The 20,266-nt window shown below is 45.7% G+C and overlaps 5 non-coding genes across 5 annotated transcripts; 2 read left to right on the top strand and 3 right to left on the bottom strand.

Moving 5' to 3' along the window:
- Positions 1-815: 815 nt before the first annotated feature.
- Positions 816-887, bottom strand: trnap-ugg (transfer RNA proline (anticodon UGG)). The gene has a single exon. It is a non-coding gene; the product is annotated as a tRNA-Pro (tRNA).
- Positions 888-1,197: 310 nt separating this feature from the next.
- trnap-cgg (transfer RNA proline (anticodon CGG)) lies at positions 1,198-1,269 on the bottom strand. The gene has a single exon. It is a non-coding gene; the product is annotated as a tRNA-Pro (tRNA).
- A 6,319-nt stretch (positions 1,270-7,588) lies between these two features.
- trnap-ugg (transfer RNA proline (anticodon UGG)) lies at positions 7,589-7,660 on the top strand. The gene has a single exon. It is a non-coding gene; the product is annotated as a tRNA-Pro (tRNA).
- Positions 7,661-7,872: 212 nt separating this feature from the next.
- Positions 7,873-7,944, bottom strand: trnap-agg (transfer RNA proline (anticodon AGG)). Its single transcript has one exon. It is a non-coding gene; the product is annotated as a tRNA-Pro (tRNA).
- A 3,378-nt stretch (positions 7,945-11,322) lies between these two features.
- On the top strand, positions 11,323-11,394 carry trnap-cgg (transfer RNA proline (anticodon CGG)). The gene has a single exon. It is a non-coding gene; the product is annotated as a tRNA-Pro (tRNA).
- The last annotated feature ends 8,872 nt before the right edge of the window (positions 11,395-20,266 follow it).

Raw genomic sequence — 20,266 nt, 5'->3', positions numbered from 1 at the left:
GGGGCCGGCGAGGGAGGGAGGGGGGCCTCAGCGGCTGAAGGTGCTGCTGCAGCTGGCAGCGAGCCGTCGAAGGTGGCGGCGTGACCGAGCTCCCTGCTCCGCTTGAGGGCCGGATTATGAGCTGCCTTTTCACTGGGGTGTTACAGTTAATTAGGGGGGGGGGGGGGCGCATGCAGGCCGCAGGGAGCGTGAAAACGGACTAAATGCCGGCGGTGTCGGAGCTGTCGCTGCTCGTTTAATCCTCATTAGAGCCGCGTGAGCCGGGACTCATGAATTTAAGGGGTTTAATGTGAGACGCTGATTGAGGAAGTGTGTGCAGATATGAGACGTGAACTTTAAGGTTCTCTTAACAGATTCATGTTCTCCGGCTCTGGTGTCTTTTCTGTGGACATCAGGAGAAGAAGAGACACAACTGAAATCCCAACAAAGAGCATTTTCAGGAAGTTCTTCACACCAAATGTAAGAACTGACACTGTTACGGTGATTCAGGTTATAGATAACGATCATCATCATCATCATCATCATCATCATCATTATAATGTGAGTCTGCAGATCTTCTCGGCCTTACGCAGCTTCACAGTGAGTTTTGGCTCTTTGCTTTTCTGTCTGACCCAAAACTGAGGCAGGTGTTTCCCTCAGGAGGTGGTGGAGACCAAACACGGAGGTAAAAGAGGCAAAAAGGAGGACGTCCACATGAAGAATCCTGTTGCTCTGTGGGAATAAAGCCAACTTCGGTGCTGCTAATCCTCAGAGTTTCTCACCTGAGCATAAAGAGCCATCAGACTATTGTCAGAGGCACCAGCTGCTCATTTAAAGGGCTCGTCCGGGATTTGAACCCGGGACCTCTCGCACCCAAAGCGAGAATCATACCCCTAGACCAACGAGCCACAGGAAGCCCTGCTTGTACTGTTGGCTCAGTAGCCTCTGGACATTCACTCTACGCTCTAGACAAAGGGTCAAACGTGCTTCATCCTTCATCCATCCATCCAACAGAGGCAGCGCATCGTATCTGATCTTCCAGTCCAAAAGTCAGTGGTGGGGGAGGAGCAGAGTCTCCTCCTGGACTACCAGACCGTATTAGTGGGTTATTTAACAGACAATCACTGGAAACTCTCTTCCTTTTCAAGGGCTCTTCCAGGATCTGCACCCACTGGCTGCTGATCCCGTGAATCTGTTCCTCCCTCACAGGCTGCACGAGGGCTCGTCCGGGATTTGAACCCGGGACCTCTCGCACCCGAAGCGAGAATCATACCCCTAGACCAACGAGCCACGACTTCACGCTTTCAAGTGACCTTTAAGTGGCAAAGATAAAGAATGTTCTAATGAGCGTCGTCTAAGTGCAGCTTGTAGTGAAACTGGTCTCACAAGCTTTGAAAGGACTATTTTTTCCAACACTTCAATGTTAGTATGCTTGTGGTTCCCCCCCCCACTTCCAGTGTTTGTGCTGTTAGTAATTGTCCGGCTAACTTTAAAGAGTCTCAAAGGAATGTGATGTTCCTGCTGAATCACAGAGAAACAGCCCCCCCTCCACACGCTAGGCTAAACAGAGGTAGTTTATCTTGTTCTATTCCTAATATCAGATGGGGGGCAGGAGCACATTTAGCCTCCGATAGACTTCTGTGACTCCTGTGAAGACCAGGACCTGGACTCTGGTTACTAGAGACTCTGTTTGGTTTGACAGCTGAACCGAACCGAGCTTTCATCGGGCCGCAGCGTGTGAAGATTAAAGGATGAAACATGTCGTTAAATATGTTAAACTTTTGTTCCCTTCTGGTTTGAAACAGTTTTTGGGGTCTGTTGCCAAAGTGGTCTCCACCTGCTGAGGAGACCGAGGTCCTTTGGAGTGTGCAGGACTCTGTGGTGGACTGCTACTGGGTGAGAAGAGGACGTTAACGAAACTCAAATCCATCATGGACACCCCCCCCTCTCACCCCCTGCATGAGACTGAGACTGAGACTTGAAAATAAGATGCTACATCTCAAGAGCTGATCCTTTTCAAGGTGCCGTCATATTTAAGGCGTTTTCTCTGTGTAGTTTTAAGGTGGAATAAAACACCTTGAAACAGAAGAACAGACTCTCAGATTAAATCCTGCAGACTGATAAAACTCTAAACAGCATATGAAGGACACTAAGTGTTGGGAGCAGGGTGTCCCAGGGTTGTATCACATGTGGCCCCTGTGGGAATAGTGAGGGGCCCCCGAATAATCAGCTGTTAATACGACTATAATACGGAGGTTTGGTTACATGTCTGTCTGAATATGTTTCTGTGCTGATGCACAAACTGAAAGTGTGAGAAACTGGAGGCAGGAGAGGAGAAAGCTTCTAAAACCTTTGGTTTCAAAGTCCAAAAACCCAGAAGGCTGAGCACACACTCACACTGAGCCTTGGGAAAAGACTTTACCGCTTCATGTTAAAGCTCTATAATTGTTTTTATGGATTGCTTCTTGTAGCCATAATTGTTCACGACTCCATAAAGCCCAGAGAAGCGGTCCAGATGCTTCATTAAAGCGGAGAAATCTCGCTTTGAGTGTCTCGGTCGCGTCGCAACACCAAGTGTAAAACAAGGAGAGAATCTGTTAAAGAGACTTCACTGAGAAAAGTGTTAAAATAAGAAACACATGCGGCCGACAGGGAGAGAGTTTCTCAGAGGAGGCAGATTTCTGCTCAAGCTGTCTGACGCCATTACTGCTCACATCCTTCGCCGCCACGAGCACAAACTCAAAACTGAAGTGAGATTCATTCCCACGTACTTGTAGGGAGGACAAAAGTGTTTCCACTGTCACAACAGTGTTCAGGGGACAACGTTCACATCCAAAATGTCATGTGACCAGTGTCACCTGGTTTTTCCATTTATGCCAGAAACATTTAAATCACAAGTAAAAGTAACATTTAAAGCTGAAAGCAGCATTTCACATTTCATTGTCAAAGATTTACCCAGAAATCACTCCTCTGGGCCCACAGAGCACGGATGACTGGCGCCTCGGGCCTGCCGAGCCTGATGACTTCCTGTTAGCCCCCAGCTAACTTCCTGTTAGCCCTGTGCTAGCTTGAATGGGGTACAATGACTTAATTGTGCAGCTCTTCTAGACTTTCCAAATGTTATCGGCCCGAATGGATCTGATGGAGAAAGGAGTAATTTCACGGTGGTCGTGACTGAAAAAGAAAAAACTGTATCCTCTGATTTACCGACTTCTCTTTCACAATGTGAGTCTGTGGAAGAAAGTTGTGACTTCCTGTAGGCTCTGTGGCTGTTTGTGGACATGTTCTGTCAGATGTTGTGTTTACAGATTGTTCTGCTGCATGACGATGTTTGAAAATGTCTGGTGTTAAAAACGTGCAGCTCAGCCATCTTTCCTCATCCTCAAAGACCAGGTGAGGAGCTCAGACATCCAAGTCAAAAGCAGCCAGTTGAGGTGGTTTGGGTTTGCTTTCAGCTCTGATCTGGGCTGCAGAGACCTGAGAGAGAGAGAGTTTGTGCAGACCAGGTGACTTACCACTCGTCCGTCCGTCCATCCATCCATCCATCCTCTTCCTCTCATGTCGTGGTGGCAGCAGGCTAAGCAGCAAACACTCCAGACCTCCTTCTCCAGAGCAACTTTCTAGCTCCTCCTGGGGGGTCCCAGTCTGCACAAACTCACTTTCTCTGGTGAAAAGCTTGAGTCCAAAGGACGACACTTGTGTTTATGATTGTGACTTTCCTACGATGTAAATGTGATGAGGGACAACTCTGAGTTTTGTCACAGACTGGACTCCTTCCCCAGTTCATAAAACAGAAATTAATCTCTTCAGATGCAGACGTGTCCAGTCCAGCTGGCAGCAGGGAGCAAAGAGGATGAGTTGTTTTCCAGGTTTCAGTGGGAGTCAATGTTCAGCCTGATGGGTCACTGTGGGAACGAACCTCCTGACACCACGGTCACATTACTGTGGGATTCTGACCACAGAGGAGACGCACTTCATCTGTTTTGTCTTCCTATCAGCGCCGTCTTCACTTGAACAGGAGTGTACGCTCTACTGGGTGTGTCATCATTACATGTAAGTGAATGTTCTGTTTTGGCAGCACTGAGTGTAAAAGGCATTACTGGACGTTTACACAGTCGTGGGAAGCCCCTTGTCTGCCTCCTGTCGTCATAAATTGCATTCTTTATATGCATCTGGAGAGTCGAAGCTCAGAGTGAAACTCTGCAGCTGATAAAGTCTCTCAGACGGTCGACCTCAATTCAGTCCCTCGTTAGCTTAAACAAGGCCCAAATATTTTAAAGGGAAACATCAGTATCTTTAACCCAGAGCCCTCTCTGTGTCCTCATCCTGGTGTCTGAGTGACTGGTAGATAGTAAAAGTGTTGGAACTGGTCCAGTAGATCACCTCAGCCAGCAGACACCAAACGGGCTGCAATGGCTGCAACGTGATCCTTTGGGACAACTGCACCTGATCACAGTAGGTCCACTAAAAGAGCTTGTTTGATCCACTGACAGGCTCAGAGTGTTATTCTAAGTGTGTGACAGCATCATGGAAAGGATCCCTACAGAGAGAGACCTGGAAGATCCTTTTGGTTTAACCACAAACACCACACACACCAGACTACATTCACTAAAACAGGGATTTTAGAGAACAGGACACAGGAGCTGCTGCTCTGCTGCTGCCTCCATCAGTCAGTGTGTCTGTGTTATTGTGTGTTACACAAATATTATGTTAGTTCTGAGTTAACCCTTTAAGACACCAAAGTCACACAAAAACACAAACAAACCAAGTGATCAAGGCAGCAGCAGACCAACAACTACTGTGAAAAATTATCACGTTTGTCAATGGAGTCTGGTATGTTTGAGGAGAGCGATATAACGGCTGTTTGTGGTTACCTCACAGGCACAAGCACAGGAGCACAACCCTGACAGAGTGCTGACAGCTCGCTCGACATTATCGCTGACTTACATGGCCGTTACTGGTTCTTATCGGGGGGGGGGGGGGTGGATATGAAGGCCGGAGCTGATGGTGTCCGCTCTAGTTAACTCTTCAAATCCAACCAGAAGCGTTGTGGTGGCAGGAAATACATCCAAGAAACACATTTAAAGCAGCAGAAGATGAAACGCGGCCTGTTTGATCCTGTTAGAAGCTCCAACATCAGTTTAACGACCAAACCAGCTAAATCTGAGCAGAAACTCTGATCAGCAGGAGAAACTCTCCTGGTTATTGGAAAGAATAATGATACACAAGAAATAATAAGAAAATAACACCTCCCTCTTCCTTGGGGGAATATTGTACAAAAGGTGGGCAGCAAACGGGATTTATAGCAAGCACCACAGAAGAAGAAATGAGGATGGATGGGCTCTGAAAGTTCAACATGTAAACACTCCTCCAAGTCAAAGATTGATGTGTAAATGGAGAGATGTTGTGTGATTGTAGCCCATGATAGATTAAACACAGCGGGCAGGTAATGAGACACAGGTGGAACTAATGAGAGGAGGAGAAACAATCAGGTGACCAGAAGAAGAGAAGGATCGAGAAACGAGAGGAGAGGTGAGCGACATAATGAATCAGAAAGAAAGAAAGCCAAGACCACAACAAGACGGTTATTAGTCACTAAATGGGGTAAAAATGAAGAGAATCAAAAGAGTTCCTTAACCAACCTGAGGAGGCGATCAGGTTTCAGGCCTGTGGGCCCAAAACAGCTCATTAATAATTGACAGCGTCCGTCACATCACAGCTGTCTCCTTCAATCAATCAATAAGCAGCTCGTCTGCTGGGAGCTGGTTTCATTAGGATCCAGTGATGCCGTCTGCCTGCTTCGAAGCTGAGCAGATAAAACCAACTAGAGGCTCTCACAGCTTGAGTTAGCAGCTAACGTTAGCATGCTAACAGTCATGTTTTGTTTCCTGCTGCATGTTTGGAAAATGTTTTCACTGGGATGATGTGGGAGGCTGAAGTTTCAGACGCATCAACAACAAATATTAGCTAGCTAATAGTTAGCCAGCTAACTATTAGCTAGCATGCCCCCTCACCGACCCCCCGTCGATCGTGTTCAGCCATGCTAGCTGCATGTTCAGCTACAGCATAGATCGCCACGAAATGGTAAATGGTAAAACATGCCCATCAGCCTGAGCCGGACTCTGAGTTTAGTGCTAATTAGCTAACATTAGCATGCTAGCACACTGAACTAAGATCAATGACATGCTAGCATTGTCATTGTGAGCACATAGCTGCATTGACATTACGATTTAGCTGCTAGCTGCTAGCGTGTCTGTAGACCTTGTGGAGGACAACATGACTGAAGATGTCCGACACGTGTTTCAGAGGGATGTTACCTGTCTACTCTCTGCTCATTTAGCCATCAGGTATCTGCAGCGATCAAACGGCCACAGCTTTGTAATTACATCGCTGGTTGTGCTGGCAGCTCTGTGAAGCCAACGGTCCCTCATGCTTCTTATTGTTCCCCCCGGGGCATCATGGGAGCACTGTAAACTTCAGCTGCACCGTTTTATGGGTTTATGCTCTGCAGTGACATCGTGGTCTGGGCAGGAGAGGCAGACGGTATGAGTTACCGCTCAAGGGTCCAATCAAATAAAAACTGTACTCGAGGTTCATTGTTTAATATTAAAAACGTAGAACAGCCGGTGTTTTAAAAGGTCACCGCTGTCTCTTTCTCTTTCATCATGCTTGGATCAGGTCAGCAGACTCTTGGTGTTTTTCTTTTCAGGTAGATATCAGTGGAAATATGTGGAAGCACATGTAGTCTGACAATCCTGAAGCTTTAAAGGACTGCTACTGGGTTCACCATGGAAATGTTCCTGCTACTGTTGGCTTTATAAAGGACTCACACAGGACAGACAGACAGACAGACAGACAGACAGACAGACAGTCTGACTGAAATTGCTTTTGCTTTTTGATAGATTTTTTCTTTAAACAAAAACATTAGCAGTAAGTCAGGCTGCTCTTCGCTTCAGTCCAAGTGAGGAAGCTAGGTGAACTATTTCGGCGAAGATTGTGCATTAAATAGGCTACGCAGCTATCTGATGGTATAAACGTCATGTGTTACAGTCTTTTACTTCATATGTTCTGTGTGTTGGTCACTTATCTTGGCAAAGACTCTCTGGACAGAGTCCCGTCTGTGACAAAGGAGGCGGTTGTTGAGTCCTGTGAACGATTTGTAGTGAAAAGACTGGAACAGATCCAGCGTTCAGTAGCAGTCGCTGGTTTGTCTGTCTGATCGTGTTTCATTGTGGGTTCAGATCCTGGAAGAGAGTTTTAAGAGAGTTTCCAGTGATTGTCTGTTAAATAAATAACCCACTAATACGGTCTGGTAGTCCAGGAGGAGACTCTGCTCCTCCCCCACCACTGACTTTTGGACTGGAAGATCAGATACGATGCGCTGCCTCTGTTTTCCCGGCTGGAGAAGGATGAAGCACGTTTGACCCTTTGTCTAGAGCGTAGAGTGAATGTCCAGAGGCTACTGAGCCTAGCTTAGCACGAAGACTGGAAGCAGGAGGAAACCACGAGCCTGTTTGCATCTCAGTGATGAGAGCAGGATCACAGTTAGAGCTGGTTTAATGAGCCCCAACAGTACAATCACTTATAGCATGTTAGCAGGGTTTCCTGTGGCTCGTTGGTCTAGGGGTATGATTCTCGCTTTGGGTGCGAGAGGTCCCGGGTTCAAATCCCGGACGAGCCCATTAAGCCTTTAATCAGTCAAACCTTGGCTACCTTCAGATGATCAGTCAGAGACAGTCAGCAACTTGTCCTTTTGGGAGGGGAACTTCCTTCCTTATCTGACAATAGATCATCAATAGATTGCTTTTCACATATGAGCTTGTTGAGTGTGTGGACTTATTTAGTTCATGTTCAAAGAAGAGACTGCTGATTGACAAATTCTAAAGGATTTTAGGGCTCGTCCGGGATTTGAACCCGGGACCTCTCGCACCCTAAGCAAGAATCATACCCCTAGACCAACGAGCCACAGGTTCTGCTGTCCAGTGTGCTCTGGAGGCTCCAGCCGATTGTTGAACCTCAGGTACCCTCGTAGGGTTGTTGGAGGTGTTATTGGAGCTTGCCCATCCAGTCTTTATATGTTTTGTGGACCTGTAGAAGACCTATGGCCGTGTCCTTAGGGGATCCCGTGGGGGGTACTGGACCATTGTGGTGAAGAGGGAGCTGAGCCAGAAGGCAAAGCTCTTGATTTGAAGTGGATCAAAAAGAGGCAGGAAGTTAAGTGCTCATTATTTCAGTCAAAGCGATCCCGTGGGGGGTACTGCAGTATTGGCGATACTAATGTTTGCATTACTTCAGAATCAGTGCTGTGTGTTGGTCACTTATCTCTGCAAGATTAATGATGCCAAGATTCTGTGGAGATCCTCACCTGTGATGAAGGAGAAGCTTCTGAAGTCCTCTGAAGGAGTTGTAGCTTCACAGTGTGTTTTTAGCAAAGGTCTTACTGGTTGACCAAATCTAAAGCTGGGAGAGGAACATGCTGCTACTATTACAGGCTCGTCCGGGATTTGAACCCAGGACCTCTCACACCCAAAGTGATTCCCCTAGACCAACGAGCCACAAGTCCTTCCTAAGAGCTAACCACAGCTGTGTGTGATTTAGTTTTTTAATTTCCAAACTTATTCCACATATTTGTCAGGTGTGCCTAAATAAAGAGTGAACACACATAATCAGACCCTTTACCCTTTCATAACGAGTGTGGAGAAATGTGCTTCTGCTTCTCAGCACCTCCTCCTGCTGTGTGTGGAAACCAAACATGAACTGTGCTCCACATAGCTAGAAATAACATGATTTTCAGTAGCTGGTAGTTGTTTCTCGGGGGGGCGGGGGGTCTTCTTAAAGCTCCTCCTGTAGCCATATTAAGCCATCCTGTCCTTTCAGATGAGGCACCTTCCAACAAACAGGGTCTGTCTTGATGATGTAATTGGAAGAAGTGAGCAAAAAAGAGAGTAAACGAACACCTGCTCATCGAAGCTGTTATAGTGTGAACTCAGGTCTCCTCCTCCTGACGTGGTGTCCCCTGATGATTGATGCCCTTTACTGGAGGCTTCTGTAAAGACTCTAAATGTGAAGGTTTGAATAGAACTGGTTGATGATAAAGATCAGAAATAACAAAGGACACCATGATTATAACTGCCCTGTCTAATGGGAACTTAATTTATTACCTTCCATTTGCTAACAGACCATGAAGCTTCTCTGGGCAGTTTAGAGCCACATACTGGACCTTTTGAGGGCTCGTCTGGGATTTGAACCCGGGACCTCTCCCACCTTAAGCGAGAATCATACTCCTAGACCAACGAGCCACAAGAAGCAGGGCTTTCATGTTGAGTATCGAATGTGATTTCACTGTTAAATCACAGAAACAGAAGTGAGTACAGAAAGAAGAGCTGTTGTTCGAAGGTCCTTCATCCTCTGGAAACTGAAAAATGCAGAATCTAGTTCAGGACCCAAGTGTCCAGCTGACCTCCATCCTCCATCAACAGCGAGGCAAAAAAGTACAATTAATAAAGTAAAATGAAATGCACAGAAGAAATGAGCTGTGATGAGAGGCTGAGGGACGGGGCGGGGATCTCTGCAGCCTGATGGATCGGCCTGTTGAATAATTTAAAGTCTCTTCAGACAATGACGGCTCTATTCTCCTCTCTGGGGATCGGTGTTATGATGCCAGACTCCCAGCCCTCTGTCATTACACTGTTTGCTGTTGTCGTGGAAAAACCACCTAACTGCAATATTGTGGTTTCACTTTTTCCGTCCTCGAAATAAAAGCTGACATGATCATGGATGTGAGTGACTGAGTGTCCCGGGACACTTTTTGGGCCCTTGAATGTCCTAAAATCCCATGGCAGGACAGTTTCAAAACCAAATTAGAGGCCAAAGTCGGCATTATATCCCTCATCCTTCGCTAATTGTACTGAAAGCATGCTGCATGTGTGTGTGTGTGTGTGCATGTCTTTGTATAGTTATGAGAACACATTTTGGTTTTAAACCATCATTACGAAGACATCCCTGCACCGTGAGGACATCCCTGCACCGTGAGGACATTTATGCATTGTGAGGACATCCCTGCACCGTGAGGACATCCCTGCATTGTGAGGACATTTATGCACTGTGAGGACATCCCTACATTGTGAGGACATCCCTGCACCGTGAGGACATTTATGCACCGTGAGGACATCCCTGCATTGTGAGGACATCTCTGCACTGTGAAGACATTTATGCATTGTGAGGACATCCCTGCACTGTGAAGACATTTATGCACCGTGAGGACATCCCTGCATTGTGAGGACATCCCTTCACTGTGAGGACATCCCTTCACTGTGAGGACATCCCTGCATTGTGAGGACATCCCTTCACTGTGAGGACATCCCTGCATTGTGAGGACATCCCTGCATTGTGAGGACATTACTTTTTGCATGGTCCTCACACCTCCACAGGGCTGTTTGAGGGTTTGAAGGTTAAGGTTAGAAGTAGATTGGGGTGAAGGTCGAGGTCAGACCTTTAGGTGTGACAGGAATGCGTTGTGTTCTGTCATCCTGCAGTCGCTCTGTTTGAGGACACTGAACATGTTAAAGTGGTGAATGAAATGCTGAACCAGCACCAACCAAAACATTTGGCTCTGCTCCCTTCATAAGACATTTCTGTCATGCAGGAACGCTGCAGCTACAAACTCCCCCAGCAGCGTCCCGGTCGGACAGGGATGCCCCCGTGTCCCCGGATCTGTTTGTGTCTGTTCAGCAGCGGAAAGAAAAATGTGATCAAGATGTGCAGTGAAGACACACGAGCAGAGGAATGAGCAAAGGGTGGAAATAACTGTTGTCATGTGAGATAAAGCGGTTTTGTTTGGACAGAAATGCGCACGCTGAGATGCAGAACATGATTTATGTCGTGCTTTTGTAAACCAGGAGACTCGGTCTGCAGGAACATGGTTTATGAGCTCGAGGATGTTTGAAGTTGTGGCGACGCGACCGATTCACAGATCGCTGTTTTTCTTTCCTCACATACTGCACAAACCCACAGCGTGTCTCATTGTTCCAGGAGAGACGTGAAGGAGCTGCTGAAGGATCTGCCAGAAACCATTATTTTCATATCGCCAGTGATTCATCGCACATAAACTTTTCTCCAGAACATTTGTCAAAAATGGGAAAATGATACCCACAAAATATTTTGGTTCCTAAAGTGGCCGAGGCAGAGGCAGCGTCTGTTGTCTCCTCGGCTTTTCTTTTCTCTGAAGTTTAAAGGGTCACTCTGGTGTTTTTAACCCTGGGTCCTCTCTGTTCACATCCTGGTGTCTGAATGACCGGTGGCTACCAAAAGTGTTGGAACTGGTCCAGTAGTGGATTTCCTCGTGGCTCGTTGGTCTAGGGGTATGATTCTCGCTTCGGGTGCGAGAGGTCCCGGGTTCAAATCCCGGACGAGCCCTGACCTCTGACAGCTTGTGCTTCTCAGTTCCTGAGTTAGTCAAATATTGGTCATATCAGCACCTTTGCTACTTGGAAAAAACCACCACACTCCATTGACAAAAACAGTATTTTTACCTTGCAGAACACAGGAGCTGCTGGTCTACATCTTCCTCAATTAGTTAGTTGAATTGTGTTATTGTGTGACTTTGGTGTTTTAAAGGGTTAGTTTATATTTATGCACCACACAACAACTCCAACAAACTAACTGATGAAGGCAGCAGGAGGTCAGTCACGCCTGTGTCCTGTTCTCTAAAGTCCCTGTTTTAGTGAATGTAGTCTGGTGTGTGTGCTGTTTGTGGTTAAACCAAAAGGATCTTCCAGGTCTCTCTCTGTAGGGATCCTTTCCATGATGCTGTCACACACTTAGAATAACACTCTGAGCCTGTCAGTGGATCAAACAAGCTCTTTTAGTGGACCTACTGTGATCCTAAAGGATTACATTACAGCCCGTTCTCTTTATTGGACCAGTTACAAAACCTTTTGTACCCACCAGTCATTTTGAACTCAAAACATGTAAGAGTGGAGCCCGGGTACACAAACACCAGAGTTTTCCTTCACAGCCCTCAAACAGTGTCTGAGCTAAGTGCTTTAACTGTAAATGTACACCGTGTCGTGTTGTAACGGTCTGGCTCACTGCCTCAGTCCACCGGCCGGCCAGGAAACAGCTCCTGAAGGTTTTAGGGTGTTGGTTAAACAGCTAAAACGTCATTTTCACTCCAAACCTGCAGTTTCTGTGACACACTGTGGATGTTACCCAGCAGTCTGTGGCACAGAGCGTCTCCATGTTCTTTATGTTCTAAAATAACTCATCAGATCTGTTTCATGATTATTTCCATGATTTGTCTTCACAGGTTCAGATTGTTGCTACAAACTATAAATCATCTCCTGTTTTTATTGATTAAACCAACCAACAGTAAAGTGAACACATTAATGATCAACAATTAAAGTGCCTTTACTTTGATATATGTGAAGTCTTTTCTCACTCATTCTGCTTTAGTGACTTCTGGAACCTTCTAGCTGAGGTTGGACACATTTTAGGGACATGAAGAAGAAGAAGGTCCTCCAAGAGACGACGTCACCAGAAGAAGAAGCAGCAGCGAGGACGCAGACGGATGAATAAAGGGCCTTTAGACCAGTGGTCTGTAACCTTGGAGGAGAGATGTGGCTAAAAGGGCTCTTACTGAAAATCAGCTCCTCTAATAAAACACTTGAACCTCTTCACACCTCCACAGAGGAGACGGTCTGAGGAGGGAGCGTCCCTCCGGTGTCTGCGGTGACGGCCAGAAGACACTGACTCATTTTAAAGGGTCACAATCCAAAAAGGTTGGGAACCACCGGTGTGCTAGTGTGAAAAATATTCTGTCCGGTGCAGATTTCTCAGCAGATCCAACTCCTCGACCCAAATAAAGATGGAATTCAAACAAGTATGCAGCCTCCTGTAACTCTCTGACATTCACAAAGCGGATATTCTCCCCTCGGAGTGTTTCTTTTTTCCTGGATGTGAACACGGTCGCCCGTTAAGTGATCGTCTGTGACACACATTAGTGAGAGTGTGTGAGAGCTGTGCAGGTTTCAGAAGCCAAACATCTGGAGGTATTTAAGAGCGCTCGCTGCAGACGATCCCTCTGCTCCAGGAAAACAGGAAACACTGGGCTTTTCTGCTGAGGAGCGGCTGTAGTGTCTCTGATCAGGCTGTAGGTTCTAATAATCAATAATCAGACCGATTGACTGAGTTCATGACTCAAGAGAAACGTTGAACAAAGTGCAAACAAGAAACATTCCACATTAACGTTCACAGAGAACCACACAAAGAACGGATTAAAGAATATTAAAGATAGTTGTCTGCCAGCTTCATGGAAAGGATCCCTACAGAGAGAACACTGGTTCTCCTGTTCTCACTCACTGGTTCTCCTGTTCTCACCCACTGGTTCTCCTGTTCTCACCCACTGGTTCTCCTGTTCTCACTCACTGGTTCTTCTGTTCTCACTCACTGGTTCTCCTGTTCTCACCCACTGGTTCTCCTGTTCTCACTCACTGGGTCTCCTGTTCTCACTCACTGGTTCTTTTGTTCTCACCCACTGGTTCTTTTGTTCTCACCCACTGGTTCTCCTGTTCTCACTCACTGGGTCTCCTGTTCTCACCCACTGGTTCTCCTGTTCTCACTCACTGGGTCTCCTGTTCTCACTCACTGGCTCTTTTGTTCTCACCCACTGGTTCTCCTGTTCTCACTCACTGGGTCTCCTGTTCTCACTCACTGGTTCTCCTGTTCTCACCCACTGGTTCTCCTGTTCTCACTCACTGGTTCTCCTGTTATCACTCACTGGTTCTTCTGTTCTCACCCACTGGTTCTCCTGTTCTCACCCACTGGTTCTTTTGTTCTCACCCACTGGTTCTTCTGTTCTCACCCACTGGTTCTCCTGTTCTCACTCACTGGTTCTCTTGTTCTCACCCACTGGTTCTCCTGTTCTCACCCACTGGTTCTCCTGTTCTCACTCACTGGTTCTTCTGTTCTCAACCACTGGTTCTCCTGTTCTCACTCACTGGTTCTCTTGTTCTCACCCACTGGTTCTCCTGTTCTCACCCACTGGTTCTTTTGTTCTCACCCACTGGTTCTCCTGTTCTCACTCACTGGGTCTCCTGTTCTCACCCACTGGTTCTCCTGTTCTCACTCACTGGGTCTCCTGTTCTCACTCACTGGCTCTTTTGTTCTCACCCACTGGTTCTCCTGTTCTCACTCACTGGGTCTCCTGTTCTCACTCACTGGTTCTCCTGTTCTCACCCACTGGTTCTCCTGTTCTCACTCACTGGTTCTCCTGTTATCACTCACTGGTTCTTCTGTTCTCACCCACTGGTTCTCCTGTTCTCACCCACTGGTTCTCCTGTTCTCACTCACTGGTTCTTCTGTTCTCACCCACTGGTTCTCCTGTTCTCACTCACTGGTTCTCTTGTTCTCACCCACTGGTTCTCCTGTTCTCACCCACTGGTTCTCCTGTTCTCACTCACTGGTTCTCTTGTTCTCACCCACTGGTTCTCCTGTTCTCACCCGTTGGTTCTCCAGTTCTCACTCACTGGGTCTCCTGTTCTCCTGATCTCATTCACTGGTTCTCCTGTTCTCACCCACTGGTTCTCCTGTTCTCACTCACTGGGTCTCCTGTTCTCACTCACTGGTTCTTTTGTTCTCACCCACTGGTTCTCCTGCTCTCACCCACTGGTTCTCCTGTTCTCACTCACTGGGTCTCCTGTTCTCCTGATCTCATTCACTGGTTCTCCTGTTCTCACCCACTGGTTCTCCTGTTCTCACTCACTGGGTCTCCTGTTCTCCTGATCTCATTCACTGGTTCTCCTGTTCTCACCCACTGGTTCTCCTGTTCTCCTGATCTCATTCACTGGTTCTCCTGTTCTCTGTCTCTGGTTCTCTGTCTGGTTCTCTGTCTCTGGTTCTCTCCCTCGTTCTCTCTAAAACGTTCTCTCTCTCTCCAGCTGACAGAATCAGGTGGTCGCCTGAAGGTTCTGGAGGTTCTGGGTTACACATGTGACGAGGAGCACACGGAGGTCACACTTCCTCTCTGAGGGCTTTCCAAAGGCATTCTGGGAAACGTAGGAAATCTTTAACTGCAGAAGACAGCGATGGAAGGAAGGTGGATTAACATTAAAATAAAGGTTCTCTCAGAAGGAACAACAGGTGGACGTTCCCCATGTGGTTCTAGTAGTGAGGTGAGGGGAACCTCTGCAGCACTCTGAGCCTGTTCAGGTTATTCCCATGTTAAAGCGTCTGCGGCTCCCGGTTCCCACGCAGTCATCCGTCATGTGATTCCTGACGGTGGGAACGCCGACACAGAGAGAGGGCTTGTGTCCGCCGCCACGGTGCATTCTGGGAAGGATACGCATCCTAAGAGAGGACAGAGGGCCGATTCTCCCCCTTTATTAGGTTAACATTTTTATCCCTCCAATCATCTGCTGCACACTGGAGGAGTCGGGAAGGTGGGAACCTCAAAGTCAGCTTCAGCTCCCAATCTGGAAGAGAAATGATCCCAACAAACAGCTGACTGTCAGTCGATCAATGGATCTCCAGCGTGTTCGGTCCGTTCACGCCTGTCAGACACAGTTAGGGACGAGAATATCAGGTCATCAGTGAATTATTCAGCGTCAACACTGAAACCTGTTTCATTAAAGTCGGTGAAATAAAAACCTAAAACAACCTGTACCTCCTCTTTTGTGTGTGTTTAGCCTAGCTTAGCAACAATGCTAACCGAAGGAGGCTGCTGCTTGTTTCCCACAATGAGTTTTTTCAACTTGGTTAAAAAATAGACATATAGATGTATAGATATATAGATATATAGATATATAGATAGATAGATAGATAGATAGATGATAGATAGATAGATAGATAGATAGATAGATGATAGATAGATGATAGATAGATAGATAGATAGATGATAGATAGATAGATAGATAGATAGATAGATAGATAGATAGATGATAGATAGATAGATAGATAGATGATAGATAGATAGATAGATAGATAGATAGATAGATAGATGATAGATAGATAGATAGATAGATGATAGATAGATAGATAGATAGATAGATGATAGATAGATATATAGATGTATAGATAGATAGATAGATAGATAGATAGATAGATAGATAGATAGATAGATAGATAGATGATAGATAGATAGATGTGTAGATTGTGGCAATATGAAGAAAACCAACATTCTTATTCTTATTCAGTTCTTGGGAAATCTGCGTCGCCTGTGTTTGGGTCCCGTCCATGTTTGTGGCTAGTGATCTAGTGTCACTCCACCTGAACCTCAAACACTGTGACCTGACGAGCCGAAAGCCTCTGAATTCATCACCGAATTATAGAGGAAGCAACTGGAGGGGAGTCACTTTTTTCGGAGCACTTCCATGTTTACCACGTCGCTGGTTAATCTTAGAAGCATCTTATTCTCTACTTCACCTGTTTGTCCAACTTCAACACGTCGACGTTTCTCCATCGATGACTAGAAAGAGTTTGTGGCATCGACTGATCGTCTGCTCCAGTTCACTCCTCTTCATTTATCCTCTGATAAACTAGTTCCTGCTTTAAGTCTGATCTGTTTTATGATTTCTGTCGTCATACTCAAACATCGCTTCTCTCAGACGTAGAAACAAAATGACAGGAATAGTGGAACCAGTCAGGAACAGACACGTAGACTGACGACAGAGAGAGCTCGCTCACTGTAAAGCTCAGTCTGGGGTTTATTTTAAACTGGCGTCACATTAACGCAGCGAGTCGACTGAAGGCTGCTGCTGTTTGCAGAGCTGCTTCATCTAATTACATCAAACAAAGTGGAGACAGGAAGGCACACAGAGAAGCTCTGCCGTCCTCCAGTCCAGCTTATTTCATCTTTCACTTCTAACATCGTTACAGTTTTAGTTAGTTTAGTCTGGTTTAGAACATTCTGCTCCTCAAGTCTTTGGTTCCTGATACCTGAGAGTAGAGCTAAAACTGTGTGATGGAGAAGAACCAAAAGAAACACGTAGAAACACACAAACACGTAGTTAATGCTAATTTAAAAAAACTAGAGATGCAGTTCTTCATGGCAGTTTTTAGGAGGAAGTAGTGTTGGGGACTATCTTCAGCGGCGGATGAATCTACATTTGGTGCTCCAGTGGGTGTTTGTGGCAGCAGGACGGTGTGTGTGTGTGTTCAGGGGGATGAGGGAACAGCAGAGAGGCTTTTTGAAGGCTTTTGGGCGACGGATGATGATGATGGTGAAGAGCCGACGTGGCCGTAGGTGTGTGCTGTAAAGACAATATGTTGTGTTTAATGTCTCCTGCCTGTTCTATTGGTATTTCACTTGTTATTTCAACCCAAGTCGGTGTATTTTCCCAAATCTAACGGGTATTCTTATTGCCTAAACCTAACCAAACTGCCCCTGAGAACTGGTAATGATAGAAGGAAACTGAAATATAGAAGTTTACAAATACTATGAATTAATATTTTTCTCACACGGGCTGTGATCTCCTATAAATAAACAGAAACACCTGTCATTTCATGCCTGGTCCCGACACCTGAACGCCCCCCCACCTGGCCGACGGCTTTCAGCTCTGTTAAACACACGACCACAGGATTACGAGCTGATCAGTTGACTCGCTCAGATTGAGTTGATTTGGTCGTTAAACTGATTTTGGTGCTTCGAACACAGGGAGCGTCTGGCCTCCATCATTTGGTCATTTTTAGCTTCTTTTAATCATTTTAATGTTGCTTATTTCATATCATTTGATTTGTGTGCTGTTTTTAATAATTAATTTGCATGCAGGTTACGTTAGTGTTCAGGTTTCATAGACTTTCTGTCACTGTGGGATGGTGAGAAACGTCTTCTCGACTCCTCTGTATGTCTAAACTAACATTTAAAAAGGGACACTTGACTTTTTATCGAGCGTTTTCTTTGGACTGTAAAGTATTTCTGACCATCTTTGGACACCAACAGCAAATCAACACAATAGACACTAAATCAGTCAGTGTTAGGTTCTCTGTTCTCCCCTTCGGCTCCACGTGGTTCTCCAGACGTCTCCCATTCACTTCAGTAGAACCGGTGCCAAGCAGAGCGTTGGGATGTTGGCGTCATGACTTCATTGATGAGGGAAAACAGTGACAGCAGTGTGTTAGCTTTAGAGAGGGACCCGTTCCTTGATGCAAAAGCTAAAAGCCCCTCCTACATGAACAGCTGTCTGCACCACGATGAACACATCAGGTAGAAGACACTGAATACTTCTGGTGATTCATGATGTTGTCACTGTGGAGTGGGACAGGAGGGTTGCAGTGGGAGATAACTGGACGACCACAGAACTCTTAGTCATAGAAATACCTCACCCAAACAACTGGCCTGAGAGCTGTTAACTGGAACTGATTCTCAGCCCAAAATCCTCCAAATCACCCGTTTACTGCTGTCAGATCACACAAATAACACACTTAAATGCGGATGGGACGCCTCTAGCTTGGAGAAGCAGACAGGAGTCTTGGCACAAATGCTGAGCATCGGGGGTGGGGTGGGGGGTCCACCTTAAAAAAATCTACATCTTTTGGTCGGAGAAGTGAAGCTGTTGTGTTGCAAAACTGCTCTCGACAAAGCCACCAGACTCCATTGACAAAAACAGTCATTTTAGCTCACAGAACACAGGAAGTTGCCGAACTATCACTGCCTCGGTTCATGAACTAATATGTTGGTTAGAGTGTGATATAATCATTTAAAACACTGAAGCCACACAATAACACAAACAGACTAACTGATCAAGGCAGCGGTACAGCAGCCACCCCTTTGTTCTGCAGGGTAAAATTCATGTTTTTGTCAATGGAGTCTGGCAGCTCTGAAGCTTGGCGTCTGTGCCGGGACTCCTGCCCGCTTCTCCAAACTGAGAGCGTGCATCATCAAAAACACCTGAGCTGGACCTGATCTCCGTCTGGGACCTGGTCCAGATACGGGGGGGGGGGCTGATCATGGCAGCAGCAGAGGGAGGTTGGGGGTGGGGCTGGTGGTGAGGGTGAGGGGGGGGGGATTTAGGGGGGTTTTGTCTCCCTTTCAGTGACAACAGTCCAATAATCTATTCATGGGGCTCCTCCAGGGAAAAGAGCCCAGCTGCTCTGATTTGAGAATAAAGACGGGGGCACCTTTGTTCTGTCGCTCAGGCTCTATTTCATAAAGAAACATCAACCCCCCCCTCCATCTTCCTGCCACCACCCTCCCCCTGCCTCCTTTCATTCCTCCACTCTCCACGTTTGGCTCATTCAGATATTTTGCTCCAGATTTACATAATCTTTTGTCATAACCTCGAGTTTTTGTATCATTTATACAGTTTGCTGCATTTTGTGTGACAATAAACACGTTTTGCACGTGTGTGTGTGTGTTTCACACGTTTAACGACCTCCTTTCTGCTGAATGTTTGTGTTCTCAAATAAATCCATTAAAAAAAAAGAATTGAATAACAGATAAGATGTTGAAAAACACCAGTAATCGGTGCATCGTGTGCTGTGTTAGAACAGGAATATACGTTTGCACCTAATCGTGTCTGTTTCATTCTTATCATGTTAAAGGTAAATGTTGGGGGGGTTAATGACACATTTTGGGGTAATTTACAGTGAATCTGGGGGTAAATGTCATTGTTAAAGGTTATTGTTATAGAGAGAAGCTGCAGTAGGAATGAAAATATAACGAGTGTTTAAGTCCAGAACAAAAAGCACAGAAAGTTAAAAAAAACATAAAATAAAGAATAAATGGGATAAATATTAAAGATGGTTGGTTGAAATGTATTCATGCAGGTGACACGGTTGATATACACGATGATGAAGATGATGACGAAGGTTGTGGCATCATCAGGTGTTTATTATGACAGCGACTGCAGGAATCTGTGGGCTTTTATTTTGAAGGTGGCGTCCGCACACTTTTGGCCATAAAGTGTCGATAGATTACAACAAAAGAACAGAATCAACTAATTAATGTGAAAATCACAAAACCAACAACTAACTTTTTAATCTTTAATCCTTGTTAATTTCTTTTAAACCTGCAGTTTTGATTTTCCTCTTTTCTTTCATACATTTATTGTTTTGGTTTGTCATTATTTTATTAGATAATAGTTTTTGTGTTTGTGTTTTTTGTAAGATATTATTTACATTTTATTCTCTGAGACATTTTTACTTACTTACTATTTGTCATGTGTATTTATTCATTGTTTTTGACTGATTTAATGAATGTTTAGACTGATGGAGGAACCTCAGGAGTCTCTTTTAGCTTTTAGCTCTAGTTTTGTAGCTCTAAAACCAACAAACCAGAATAATTCTTGAATTA

Source organism: Pempheris klunzingeri, chromosome 3 (assembly GCF_042242105.1).
Source record: "Pempheris klunzingeri isolate RE-2024b chromosome 3, fPemKlu1.hap1, whole genome shotgun sequence".
NCBI classification, from domain to species: Eukaryota; Metazoa; Chordata; class Actinopteri; order Acropomatiformes; family Pempheridae; genus Pempheris; species Pempheris klunzingeri.
This window is presented reverse-complemented; position numbering and strand designations above follow the sequence as displayed.